This window comes from Cetorhinus maximus, chromosome 16, assembly GCF_964194155.1.
Source record: "Cetorhinus maximus chromosome 16, sCetMax3.hap1.1, whole genome shotgun sequence".
In the NCBI taxonomy this organism is placed as follows: domain Eukaryota; kingdom Metazoa; phylum Chordata; class Chondrichthyes; order Lamniformes; family Cetorhinidae; genus Cetorhinus; species Cetorhinus maximus.
The window spans coordinates 71,062,976-71,076,794 of record NC_135894.1 but is presented as its reverse complement, the minus strand read 5'-3'; the positions used below and the strand labels follow the sequence as shown (position 1 = coordinate 71,076,794).

General features: G+C 44.8%; 1 protein-coding gene across 4 annotated transcripts in view; it reads right to left on the bottom strand.

Moving 5' to 3' along the window:
• LOC144691688 (SH2 domain-containing protein 1B) overlaps positions 1-13,819 on the bottom strand; it is a 71,697-nt gene that overhangs the window by 45,720 nt on the left and 12,158 nt on the right. The window contains exon 1 of one of the 4 annotated variants that reach the window (XM_078560033.1): positions 614-697. The exons of the other annotated variants lie outside the window; for them this stretch is intronic. The gene's annotated coding sequence lies outside the window, so the exon portion shown is untranslated. Of the gene's footprint in view, positions 1-613; positions 698-13,819 lie in introns of those variants that run through there. 4 annotated transcript variants of the gene reach the window in all.

Sequence of the window (13,819 nt, the reverse complement as noted above, 5' to 3'; positions counted from 1 at the left end):
AGTTTAAGGTCATATCTACAGTCCTAGTTATGCGATTCGCCAGGACACTGGACCCAGCATGGTTCAAATGAAGCCCATTCCAACAGAACAGCTCTCTCCTTCCCCAGTACTGGTGCCAGAACCCATTTCTTCCACACTGATCTTTCAGCCATGCATTTACTTCTCTCATCTTATTTACCCTATGCCAATTTGCACATGGCTCGGGTAGTAATCCGGAGATTATTGATATATCAACACATTGCTGGGAAATTTGTTACATCAGGATTATATGTGCATGCTATTTTCACTAAAAGGCTGTGATTTATCACATTGTATGTTAAAAGCTATTGACTTCTCAGGACATTCTTGTCAGGACAGGAACGTGCATGTGGATCTAACTGCATGAAGGTACATAATAAATTCTATTTTCAAAAATCTAACCAGGTCGATTCTTTAGCATTTGAAATAGTTTGTAGAAATTTTGCTGGTTAAAAGCCATCATAAATAATCTGAGTTTTTAAGTATCAAAGTATATACAGTAATGACCAGGCATGTTAATTTACGGCATTTGTCCCCACTTCATAACTTTACTAAACTTGATCATATAGATTTGTCATTTGAAAGGCAAGCTTACCTTGTCTTCTGTTGGATGTAATCTTGTTTTGTTTAAAAGTACCAAAATCAGAAAAGAAGACAAAAGGTTATGTTTAAATCATAGAACATAGGTCATTTGCTTAGAAAAAGCTTTGATGAAATGTTGGTCAAACAGGAATTTAAAAAAAAATTGCGTTAGTAATGTGACGCTTGGCTACTTTGCCTCAAAAACCACAGAATCCTCTGTCTGGACAGCAGATGGGTAGCAGCCTCCAATGTATCTAAATTTGTATACATTACTACTGTGTAGAAACTGGTAAACACTGAATTATATTTAACGTTGACAGTGTAATAAAATATTTATGGTCCAAGTAGGAAAACATTATTTTCTTCAATTATTGGAGGACACGTTCTCTTAATTTTACACATTTCCAATTTGTAAAAGTTGCATGTGGCTAGAGTTTCCTCTAAGCATCAGCCATGACTCAGTTGGTAGCACTCTAGTCCGTGAGTCAGAAGGTTGTGAATTCACAGTGCCATCCCAAAGCTTAAGCACTAAACCTAAGCTTACATTGATTGCAATTGTATTATCAGAGGTGCTATTTTTTGGATGGGATGCCAAACATCTGCCTTCTGCTGGACATAAAGAATCCTATGACACTATTTCAAAGAAGAGTAGGGGAGTTCTCCCCGGTGTCCGGACCATTATTTATCCGTCAACCAGCATCACTGAAAGAGATCATTGCCGTTTCATCTCAATTGGCTGCCATACTTCCTACATTATAAGAATGACTGCCCTTGTAAAGTACTTGGTCGTAAAACAGTGCGGGCCATCTCGAGGTCATGGAACGTGCTATAGAAATGTTATTTCTCTTTCTCTGTTTACTAATTATAAACGAATGGGGAATTTAATCTTTTCCATCAGCCACACAGTATTATCCTCTTAAATTCATGGGAGCCAATCAGAAAGCAGCTTCAACAATGCTGCTGCACACTTCTCAAGCTGCATTGAAATCAGTCATGGAAATACTTAGTACTCTTCTTTCTGATTAACTAAGGAGAGCACAAAGGTCTAGAAATTGGGTTGGCCCAATTTTTGAATGTGGGGGTTGCAATTCGCAACTTGCCCACACCAATTCAGATTGTGATGGGACAACATATAAAATTCATGTGCCCAACTTATTCAGGAACCACCCTCAGAACTAAATGGGAGCAAGTGGAATCTGACCCAAGAACCTGGCAGCAGTATCGCAAGAGATCTAATAATCTCATGCAGGTAGTCAAGGTAAATGAATGCATCTTCACATGACATCTCCCACTTATCATTACCTCAGCCTCTCACGCTGCTCAATGCACCCAACCCTATCACCCCAACAGCATCCTCTGGCACTCAGAACTCTTGCTAAACATCCAGACACCCCACCTTAGTATCACACACTTAACAATGCTTCCAGCCTCACACCCACATACCTTCAGCTATGCAGCTACGGCAGGAACATCATCCAAACACAATGCTACACAACCGCTTACATCCTGCCCTCTCTCAGGATAAGGTAGCACACAATAGGAGAGACTGCAGCAGAACAGGCAGTGAACAAGGGTGCTTGCCTTCTGAATCCCACAGGGGAGATGGTCCTCCGCATCATGGTGCAGTCTGTGATGGGGCTTGTTGCATCCGATGCCACTGAGAACATTGAGGATGACAGTACGTTCCTGCCTTATGCCTTTCTCAACTCCGAGCACAGCCTCACCCCAGCTATCATGATGAGAAAGTTGCTGATCATATGATCATGGACCTTTTGCTTCCTGTATCCCCTGCCCTCACACCAACCTTCCGTTTCTGAGTTCCTGCTTTCAGAAACTCAAGAACTGCCACCTGCTCAGTCACAGGAGCCCCAGAAAGAGCAAAGAGAGCAACAGTACAACACTGATGAAGAGGCCCCATCACTTGGTCTGACACTTGTAGGCACTGATTTGCTCTGTTGTTGCTACTTGTGATGTATACTGCTAGGACACCATGAAGCAGTCTTGGTGAAGTTACAAAGAAGTCTTTATTAACATTACTGAACTATGTACATATTTACCATAAAGCGTAAGGATATGAAAAGAACTCCATATTAGGCTTTACATGTTGCGACCTATCTATAGACTGCCCTTCGCTCTAGGTCATGTGTCTTCTTACATCACTGTGCGGGCAATACTGTACTCAGTCCCATGTTAACCCTTTCAGATCCTTCTACTACAAGCACCAGCTCAGCTATTGGCACTGCATGTACATTGAAGGCTAATATAGAGTTGGGATCAGGATCAGCATTTATTGCCCATCCCTAGTTGCCCTTGAGAAGGTGGTGGAGAGCTGCCCTCTTGAACCACCACAGTCCAAGTGGTATAGGTACACCTATAATGCTGTTAGGGAGGGAGTTCCACGATTTTGACACACCGGCAGTGAAAGAATGGCGATATATTTCCAAGTCAGGGTGGTAAGCAGCTTGGAGGGGAACTTCCAGCTGGTGGTGTTCCCATGTGTCTGTTGCCCTTGTCCTTCTAGATGGTAGTGGTCATGGGTTTGGAAGGTGCTGTCTAAGGAGGCTTGGTGAGTTCCTGCTTTGCACCTTGTAGATGGTACACACTGCTGCTATGGTGCATCGGTGGTGGAGGGAGTGAATGTTTATGGATGGGGTGCCAATCAATCTGGCTACTTTGTTCTGGATGGTATCAAGCTTCTTGAGTATTGTTGGAGTTGCACTCATCCAGGCAAGTGGAAAGTATTCCATCACACTCCTGACTTGTGCTGTTTAGATGGTGGACAGGCTTTGGGGAGTCAGGAGGTGAGTTACTCGCCACAGAATTCCTAGCCTCTGACCTGCTCTTTTGCCACAGTATTTATATGGCTAGTCTAGTTCAGTTTCTAGTTATTGGTAACCCCCAGGATGTTGATAGTGGGGGATTCAGCGATAGTAATGCCATTAAATGTCAAGGGACGATGGCCAGTTTCTTCCTTGTTGGAGACGGTCGTTGCCTGAAACTTGTGTGGTGCAAATGTTACTTGCCACTTGTCAACCAAAGCTTGGATATTGTCCAGGTCTTGCTGCATTTGGACATGGACTGCTTCAGCACCTGAGGAATTGCAAATGATGCTGAATGTTGTGCAATTATCAGCAAATATCACCATTATGACCTTATGATGGAAGGGAGGTCATTGATGAAGCAGCTGAAGATAGCTGGGCCTGGGACACTACCCTGAGGAACTCCTGCAGTGATGTCCCTGAACTGAGATGATTGACCTCCAACAACCACAACCATTTTCCTTTGTGCTAGATATGACTCCAACCGGCAGAGTGTTTTCCCCCTGATTCCCATTGACTCCAGTTTTGCTAGGGCTCCTTGATGCCACACTCAGTCAAATGTTGCCTTGATGTTAAGGACAGTCACTCTCATCTCACCTCAGGAGTTCAGCTCTTTTCACCATGTTTGAGCAAAGGCTGTAATGAGGTCAGAAGTTGAGTGGCCCTGGTGGAACCCAAACTGAGCATCAGTGAGCAGGTTATTGCTAAGCAAGTGTCGCTTGATAGCACGGTTGATGACCCCTTCCATCACTTTACTGATAATCGAGAGTAGACTGATGGGGCGGTAATTGGCTGGGTTGGATTTCTCCATCTTTTTGTGTACAGGACATACCAGGCAATTTTCTACATTGCCAGGTAGTTGCCAGTGTTGTAGCTGTACTGAAACAGCTTGGCTAGGGACATAGCAAGTTCTGGAGCGCAAGTCTTCAGTACTATTGCCAGAATGTGGTCAGGGTACATAGCCTTTACAGTATCCAGTGCCTTCAGCCGTTTCTTGATATCATGTGGAGTGAATCGAATTGGCTGAAGACTGGCATCTGTGATGCTGGAGTCCTCCAGAGGAGGCTGAGATGGATCATCCACTCGGCACTTCTGGCTGAAGATTGTAGCAGATGCTTCAGCCTTATCTTTTACACCGATGTGCTGGGCTCTCCCATCATTGAGGATGGGGATATTTGTGGAGCCTTCTCCTCCAGTGAGTTGTTTAATTGTCCATCACCATTCACGACTGGATGTGGCAGGACTGCAGAGCTTAGATCTGATCCGTTGGTTGTGGAATCCCTTAGCTCTGTCTATCACTTAGTGCTTATGCTCTTTGGCACACAAGTAGTCCTGTGCTATAGCTTCACCAGGTTGACACCTCATTTTTAGGTATGCCTGGTGCTGCTCTTGGCATTCCCTCCTGCACTCTTCATTAAACAAGGGTTGATCCCCTGCCTTGGTGGAACTGCAAACTTGCCAAGGGTAAAGGATGGTTCATTTGCCAACTTACCAGTTGGGGGATTGGTGAAGTTCTGCTGCAGGGGTCTCAGATGAGGACTTTATTGGGAACCATACAGGAAAGAACTGAATAGGCATGCACATCAAGGTTCAGGGTGCAATGGTGACCTGCCACTCAACTAACAAAGATCATGGAAGAATCTGCTTCCAGCTCGGCACAGAGCCTGCCTTCTTCACACCTTCTGCTCCAGCTCCCTGTTGTTCTGCAGGCCCAGAGACACTGCCACTACTTACTTCAGCTTTTGTATAAACAAGTGACCAATCCTCTGCCTTCCCTGTGAGCTTGAGGAAACACTCACCGGAAAATGCAGGAACTCACTAAGATGCCTCCAAAAACACTCAAGAGTACTTTCAGATAATTGTCAATAGAAAAAGCTCCAAAAATTTACCACCTGCTATCAGCTAGAGTGCCCTTCAATTTAAATAACACTGTTGCAATACCATCTTGGGCTGTGTAATGTCAGGACAACACCAAATCAATGTCTGCTGACATTTGCAGAGAACATCTCCGTGTGTGCCCAGATCCTCCAGCAATGCCATGCAGGCCATGCAGGAAGCAGCCGGCGGTGCATTCTTGTCCTGGGAGAAGAGGGTACTTGGCACCACGCAACTGAATTTAGCACCCAAACAATCCAGAAAGTGCCTTTGACAGTCAAATTTCTGGGAAACCCAATGTCATTTGTCCCTGATTGCAATTTTAAGTTTTACAAACGAAATGGGCTGAATTTTACCAGCTCCCGGGAGGTAGGTTGAGAGGCACAGAGGCAAGTAAAATCAGGGAGCGCTGGGTCAGAACAGCTCCCCAACATCATCCCACCATTGTGGCATTTTCCCGACGGCAGTCGACCCCAAGGCTGTTCACCCCAATAAAGCATGCAGCCAATTTACATATGTAAAGGTCTTATGAAGGGCCATTTTACATGGCAATCATCATTTTGCTGACAACTGGGTGACTTCTTACCATGTAGGGAGATCACCAGCTAAAATGGAGTGTTGTGAATATCTGATTTTTGCTGTAAAAAGATATTTTGTTGTCAAAAGCTTTTGTCTTGCACTCATCAGAACAATTTACAAGAAAATACCAATGTCAAGGATCAACATATTTATACTGTATGAGAAGGGAGTGCTGATTAGTTGGCAAGTGGAATCCAATTGGTGGAGGTGTTGCCATGGAGAGTGTACCAGTTGATGGTGATTGACAGTTAACTGCCATGCATTGTTTGACATTTAAGCCAGGCAGCTTAATTCTGATTGGTTAAGGCATTGCCCTAAGGATTATCTAGCAACACCTGCTGTTTGCCACTGAAAAGTGCCCAGTCTATCTAAGATTACCCTGGAAGGTCATGGTATCTCAAAAATTAGAGCAACTGTTTCATGCTGCTATTATGCAGTAATAACATGAGTGGTATTCACCACTAACAGGGTGCTGCTGTCAACCCGAAAAACTGTTCGGCCTATCTCACAACTGAAAAATGTGGTGCATGAATTTCAGTGCCAGTGTGATGTTAGGTATGTAGGCCGTACGTCCCAAAGTCATGCAGGTCGTATTAAACAGCATGTTTCTGCCGCTGTTCACAAAGGGCAAGGTACAGACCTGAGCCAACCAGCCTGTGCTTGAAATACTCAAAACACAGTGTCCAACATTAGATGTGATTCCATGACTGGACAATATTTGCCAAATAATCCTCAGTGTACTAAGAATTATGCTGACAATCAATTTAAGATCATCAGTCAGGCTCGTAGTGTGATGCATTTACATATACTGGAAGCTACATGTATTAATATACAGGGTCCTGTTCTTTGCAGACAGAAAGAACATGCACACACATTGGGCAGAATTTTCCCCCCGTTAGGGCGGGGGAAGTTGATGTGCGGGCGCGGCACCATTTTGCGTGGGCGGGCCAATTAAGGCCCGCCCAGCGTGATGTCCGTAGGGAAGCACCATGCGCTCCCTGTGCAGGCGGGGGGGTGAATGCCTAAAATCAAGAATGTGCTCTTTCATGCATGCGCACGAAAGAGCACACTCATCTCCCTGAGGCTAAGTGCTGCCTCAGGGAGATCGCCTCTACTTTGAAAAATATTAAAAATAGAAAAAAAAAATTCTCTTACATGACCCCTCATGTGACACATGAGTTGGGACATGTTCATAATTTCCAAAAAAACTTTATTAAAATTTTTAAAAACCTACATGAAAACTCATCCCACCTGTAGATGAGGTTTCATGTTTTTTCTACTTCCCGCCGGGGCTCCTGGCCTGCCAACCAACCTTAAGGTTGGACGGGCAGGTCCACCAATTACTTTATTTGATCTGTCAATGGCCTCCATTGGCCATTGACAGTTTAGCGGGCTCACAGCTGATTTTGCTGCGCCCCTGCCTTCCTGAAAATCTAAATGGGGCACGGTGACGTCGAGAGTTCCGCCCGACATCATCCCGCGTCATTTTACACGTCGGCGAGTGGACCTCGTCCCCGCCCGCCAACGGTAAAATCCTGCCCATTATGACTGCTTCAGCTAAATAAAATAAGTGACAACCATTCACTGGTTCATTCCCCAAGGCAATGTCTTCATCTTTTTTAAAACTTAATTTATATTTTATTCATTCACAGGATGTGAGCTTCGCTTGCTGGGCCCGCATTTATTGCCCATCCCTAGTTGCCCTTGAGAAGGTGGTGGTGAGCTGCCTATTTTTAAATTCATTCATAGGATGTGGGCATCACCTGCAGGCCAGACCAGGTAAGGACAGCAGATTTCCTTCTTTAAAGGGCATTAGTAAACCAGATAGATTTTAACAACAATAGTTACATGGACATCATTAGACATTTTTTAATATTCCAGATTTTTACTGAATTTAAATTCCACAGTCTGCCGTGGCAGGATTTCAAACCCAAGTCCCCAAAACATTACCTGCGTCTTTGGATTACTAGTCTAGCGACAATACCACTATACCATCACCTCACCACCTTCTTGAACCGTTGCAGTCCATGTGGTGTAGTTACACCTACTGTGCTGTTAGGAAGGGGGTTCCAGGATTTTGACCCAGAGACAGTGAAGGAACGGCGATATATTTCCAAGTCAGGATGATGAGTGACTTGGAGGGGAACTTCCAGGTGGTGGTCCCATCTATATGCTGACCTTGTCCTTCTAGATGGTAGTGGTTGTGGGTTTGGAAGGTGCTGTCTAAGGAGCCTTGGTGAATTCCTGTTGCGCATCTTGTAAATGGTACACGCTGCTGCTACTGTGCGTCGGTGGTGGAGGGAGTGAATGTTTGTGGATGTGATGCCAATCAAGCATGTTGCTTTGTCCTGAGGGTGTCAAGCTTGTTGAGTGTTGTGGGAGTTACACTCATCCAGGCAAGTGGGGAGTACTCCATCACACTCCTGACTTGTGCCTTGTGGATGGTGGACAGGCTTTGGCAAATCAGGAGGAGTGTTACTTGGTGCACGATTCCTAGCCTCTGACCTGCTCTTGCAGCCACAGTATTTATATGGCTAGTCCAGTTCAGTTTCTGGTTAATGGTAACCCCCAGGATGTTATAGTGGGGGATTCAATGATGGTAATGCCATTGAACATCAAGGTGCAATGGTTGGACTCTCTCTTGTTGGAGATGGTCATTGCCTGACACTTGTGTGGCACAAATGTTACTTGCCACTTGTCAGCCGAAGCCTTGATATTGTCCAGGTCTTGCTGCAGTTGGACATGGACTACTTCAGTATCTGAGGAGTCGCAAGTGGTGCTGGATATTGTGCAATCATCAGTAGACATCCCCACTTCTGACCTCACGATGGAAGGAAAGTCATTGATGAAGCAGCTGAAGATGGTTGGTCTGAGGACATTACACTGAGGAACTTCTGCAGCGATGTCCTGGACCTGAGATGACTGACCGCCAACAACGACAACCATCTTCCTTTGTGCAAGGTATGACTCCAACCAGCGGAGAGTTTTCACCCTGATTCCCATTGACTCCAGTTTTGCTAGGGCTCCTTGCTGCCACACCTGGTCAAATGTGGCCTTGATGTCAAGGGCAGTCACTCTCAGTGCACCTCTGGAGTTCAGCTCTTTGGTCCATGTTTGAACCAAGGCTGTAATGAGGTCAGTTGCTGAGTGGCCCTAGTGGAACCCAAACTGGGTGTCAGTGAGCAGGTTATTGCTAAGCAAGTGGCACTTGATAGCACTGTTGGTGACCCCTTCCATTACTTTACTGATGATGGAGGGTAGATTGATGGGGCGGTAATTGACCAGGTTGGATTTGCCGTACATTTTGTGTACAGGACATACCTGGGCAATTTTCCACATAGCCGGGTAGTTGCCAGTGTTGTAGCTGTACTGGAACAGCTTGGCTAGGAGCGTGGCAAGTTCTGGCGCGCAAGTCTTCAGTACTATTGAAGCAATATTGTCAGGGCCCATAGTCTTTGCACTATCCAGTGCCTTCAGCCATTGATGTCACGTGGAGTGAATCGAATTGGCTGAAGACTGGCATCTGGTTTGTTGAGGACCACCAGAAGAGGCCGATATGGATCATCCACTCGGCACTTCTGATTAAAGATTGTAGCAGATGCTTCAGCCTTATCGTTTGCACTGATGTGCTGGGCTCCCCCATCATTGTGGATGGCGATACCTGTGGAGCCTCCTCCTCCAGTGAGTTGTTTAATTGTCCACCACCATTCACAACTGGATGTGGCAAGACTGCAGAGCTTAGATCTGGTCTGTTGGTTGTAGAATCACTTAGCTCTGTCTATCACTTGCTGCTTATGCTATTTGGCAGGCAAGTGGTCCTATGTTATAGCTTCACCAAGTTGACACTTCATTTTTAAGTGTGCTTGTTGCTGATCCTGGCATGCCCTCCTGCACTCTTCATTAAACCAGGGTTGATCCCCTGGCTTGATGTTAATGGTAGAGTGGGGGATATCCTGGGCCATGAGGTTATAGATTGTGTTCGAGTACAATTCTGCTGCTGCTGTTGGCCCACAGCGCCTCATGGATGCCCGGTCTTGAGTTGCTAGATCTGTTCGAATTCTATCCCGTTTAGCATGGTGGTGGTGCCACACAACATGATGGAGGGTATCCTTAATGTGAAGGTGGGCCATTATCCCCATAATGACTGTGTGATGGTCACTCCTACCAATACTGTCATGGACAGATGCATCTGCAGCAGGCAGGTTGGTGAGGATGAGGTCAAGCATGTTTCTCCCTATTGTTGGTTCCCTCACCAGCTACCGCAGACCCAGTCCAGCAGCTATGTCAATTAGAACTTGGCCAGCTCAGTCCGTAGTGGCGCTACCAAACACTCTTGGTGATGGACATTGAAGTCCCCCATCCAGAGTACATTCCGCGTCCTTGCCACTCAGCGTTTCCTCCAAGTGGTGTTCAACATGGAGGAGCACTGATTCATCAGCTGAGGGAGGGCGGTATGTGGTAATGTAATCAGCAGGAGGTTTCCATGCCCATGTTTGACCTGATACCATGAAACTTCATGGGGGCCAGAGTCAATGTTGAAGACTCCCAGGGCAACAGAGGTGGTAGCACAGTGGTATACTGTATACCACTGTGCCACCGCCTCTGTTGGGTCTGTCCTGCCGGTGGGACGGGACATGCCCAGGGATGGTGATAGTGATGTCTGGGGCATTATCTGTAAGATATGATTCCATGAGGATGACTATATCAGGCTGTTGCTTGACTAGTCTGAGAGACAGCTCTCCCAATTTTGGCACTAGCCAGATGTTAGTAAGCAGGGCTTTGCAGGGTCAACAGGGCTGAGGTTGCCATTGTCATTTCCAGTGCCTAGGTTGAAACTGGGTGGTATGTCTGGTTTCATTCCTTTTTTGAGACTTTGTAGTGGTTTGATACAACTGAGTGGCTTGCTAGATCATTTCAGAGGGCATTTAAGAGTTAACCACATTGCTGTGGGTCTGGAGTCGCATGTAAACCAGACCAGATGAGGACGACAGATTTCCTTCTCAAAAGGACATTAGTGAACCAGATGGGTTTTTTACAACAATCAACAATGGTTTCATGGTTATCATTTGACTTTTAATTCCAGATTTTTATTGAATTCAAATTCCACTATCTGCTGTGGCAGAATTCAAACCCAAATCCCAGGAGCATTATCCTGGGTCTCTAGATTACTAGTCCAGCGACAATACCACTCTGCCATTGCCTTCCCAATCAGAGTCATGCTGCCTGGTTTAAATTTCAAACAATGCTTGGCAGTTCACTGTCAGTCACTATCAGTTGGTTCATTCTCCATGGCAAAGCCTCTACCAATTATAGTCCATTTGCCAATCAATCAGCACTTTCTTCTCATACAATATAATTACATTGTTTCCTCTGACATTGGTATTTCCTTGCAAATTATCCTGATGAGTGCAAGACAAAAAGCTTCAACAAAAGTCTCCTTTTTTCAACAGTATTCAAATTCTGTACTACTAAATGACTATTAATATCTGATTTCATAATTCTGTTTTAGGAAATAAATTAAATTCCAAAACTAAAAGTTAAGTTTAGATAAATGGAAACACTTGGTTGAGAAACTGATAAACGGTCCTTGCATAATTACGATTCATAGGAAACCTGTGTTTATTTAATAAGGTGAGAGAAAGAAGTGACAGAATTTTAAAAATGGACAACCCATCTCTGAGCTCTTGGCAGGGACAGGAAGTCTACAGTTATTTCAGTGAGGGATTTTAATTATTCATGTAGTTCCCAGAACAAAAAAGCCAAAAGCACTTTTGTAAACAAAGGGGTTTCATGGTGGAAATAGCAAGTCTGGAAATGTAACTCCATTAGAGATATAGATTATCCAAGTGGGTCACAGAATCAACAGGTCATTTTGAAGGTAAAAGATAATTAGTTAACGTTTTTGTTTGGAGCATAGGAAGGCGCTTTGCTTTAATTTATCTGTGTATGTTTGCTCACAGAAAACAGGCAGTCGGCAAACAGCATGGTTGGACCTTGGAGAAGGCAGACTGTCAGGTGCTGTAAGGCAGCTGTGGGACCAAGAGCTATACAGGAGCTGCAAGAGCAGGCAAGAAGAAAGAAGTTTTTAAAATTCATTCATGGGATGTGGGCTTCGCTGCCTAGGCCAGCATTTATTGCTCATCCCTAACTGCCGTTAAGAAGGTGGTGGTGAGCTGCCTTCCTGTACTGCTGCAGTCCATGAGGTGTAGGTACACCCACAGTGCTGTTAGGGAGGGTGTTCCAGGATTTTGACCCAGCGACAGTGAAGGAACAGCAATATATTTCCAAGTCAGGATGGTGAGTGGCTTGGAGGAGAACTTCCAGCTGGTGGTGTTCCCTTGTGTCTGCTGCCCTTGTTCTTCGAGATGTTAATGATCTGCTTTGAGATCCCCACACGGGGCAGCGTCCCTTCGCCAGCTCGGGGTGGGGGTGGGGGTTGGAGAGAGGGAGAGGCATCACAGGCCAAAGAAGAGACTGTGGGAGGAAAAGGCTGCAACTGCAGCACCAACAATCTCCCCGGAGAGGTATAGAAGCATATAAACATAGAAAATAGGAGGAGTAGGTCATTTGGCCCTTCAAGCCTGCTCCATCGTTCAATGTGATCATGGCTGATCCTCTGTCTCAATACCATACTCCCGCTCTCGTCCCATTCCCCTTGACGTCTTTAGTGTCTAGAAATCTATCTGTTCCCTTCTTAAACATATTCAGTGACTTGGGCTCCACAGCTTACCTGCTGTAGGCCCAAGGCCTTCTGCATACCTCAGGTGCTGCTGAGGCTTCAGAGCTGCACGCCCTGTCATTGAGCTGGCAGCATCGGGGGCCCATCTGTCATCCTTCATTGGATGGCTAGCCCACAGGTGGTCAATTAAGAGGCCATGTGTGGTAAAATTGCTGACTGAGTCCTGCTACCAGTCAGTACAGCCTCAGGACACACTTTTCCCCCTGACGTTGGAGTCCCCTCTCAATCAGCTCAATATTTCAAGCATTTAAGCTCCTTGCTATTTGTGAATCTTAATGACTAGGTCTGATATATATTCATACATTTCCATGTTAGTAAATTACTAAAAGTGTAAAATGTAGATCACATCTCATATGTTGCTGGTGAAAGTTTTTAAGCTTTCAGCTAATTTAAGCTAATTCAAAGAAAATGTAATTCAGTTGTACTTCTGAGATTGAAGATGTTTTAAAAGCTTGGGTTCATATTTGTAATATCTTAAAGAGCCTCATTATTTTTCACTAAGTTATAAAAAGTGATGAATTATGCAAGTATTATTGCATTTAATAGAAAATATAACACAAACAAGAGAATATCAGTTTTCCTTTATTGCTAATGCTGACTTTTTCACTCAGTTAATGATTATGCACAAAGACACGTAGGGGCAAAAAGGGTGGACTTGTTATCCTGAGATAGGAGGGGTATTTGTTTAAGGCACTGTCTATTTATAGGCAAATGGGGGAGATGATGTTTAGACTATGGTGCCCACATTGACTGAGTTACATAGTGGAAACATTGGAGATTAGCTGGTCTTTGATATACCTTACAACTGCCAGCAGGGAGCAATCCACATGTTCTGGTTTCTGTAATTCAGCTTCTGCTGGAGTCAGCACCTCTTTAGCCTTGCCAAGCCACAACATCTTTTGGATGGTAAATTTGTGAACAGCACTGCAATGGAGACCCTGGCTCTTGAGAAAGAAAATATTACAGAATAGGAAGTAGAGAAGTAAGCTAAGAAAATAGCCAGTTGTCCCATTGCCTACCAAAACCCGCAACAGACACAAGGGAGGAAGTCATGAAATGTTCTGACTATGTTTAACTTGTACCTTATGTGCGTGCAGATAAATGTTAAAATGAAATTGTAAGCTTTGTGGGAAAACCAGGAAAGGATTCTTAGAGCATAGCCAGAATAAAATTAACTTTGCGCATGATTAATTACATAAGTATGGTG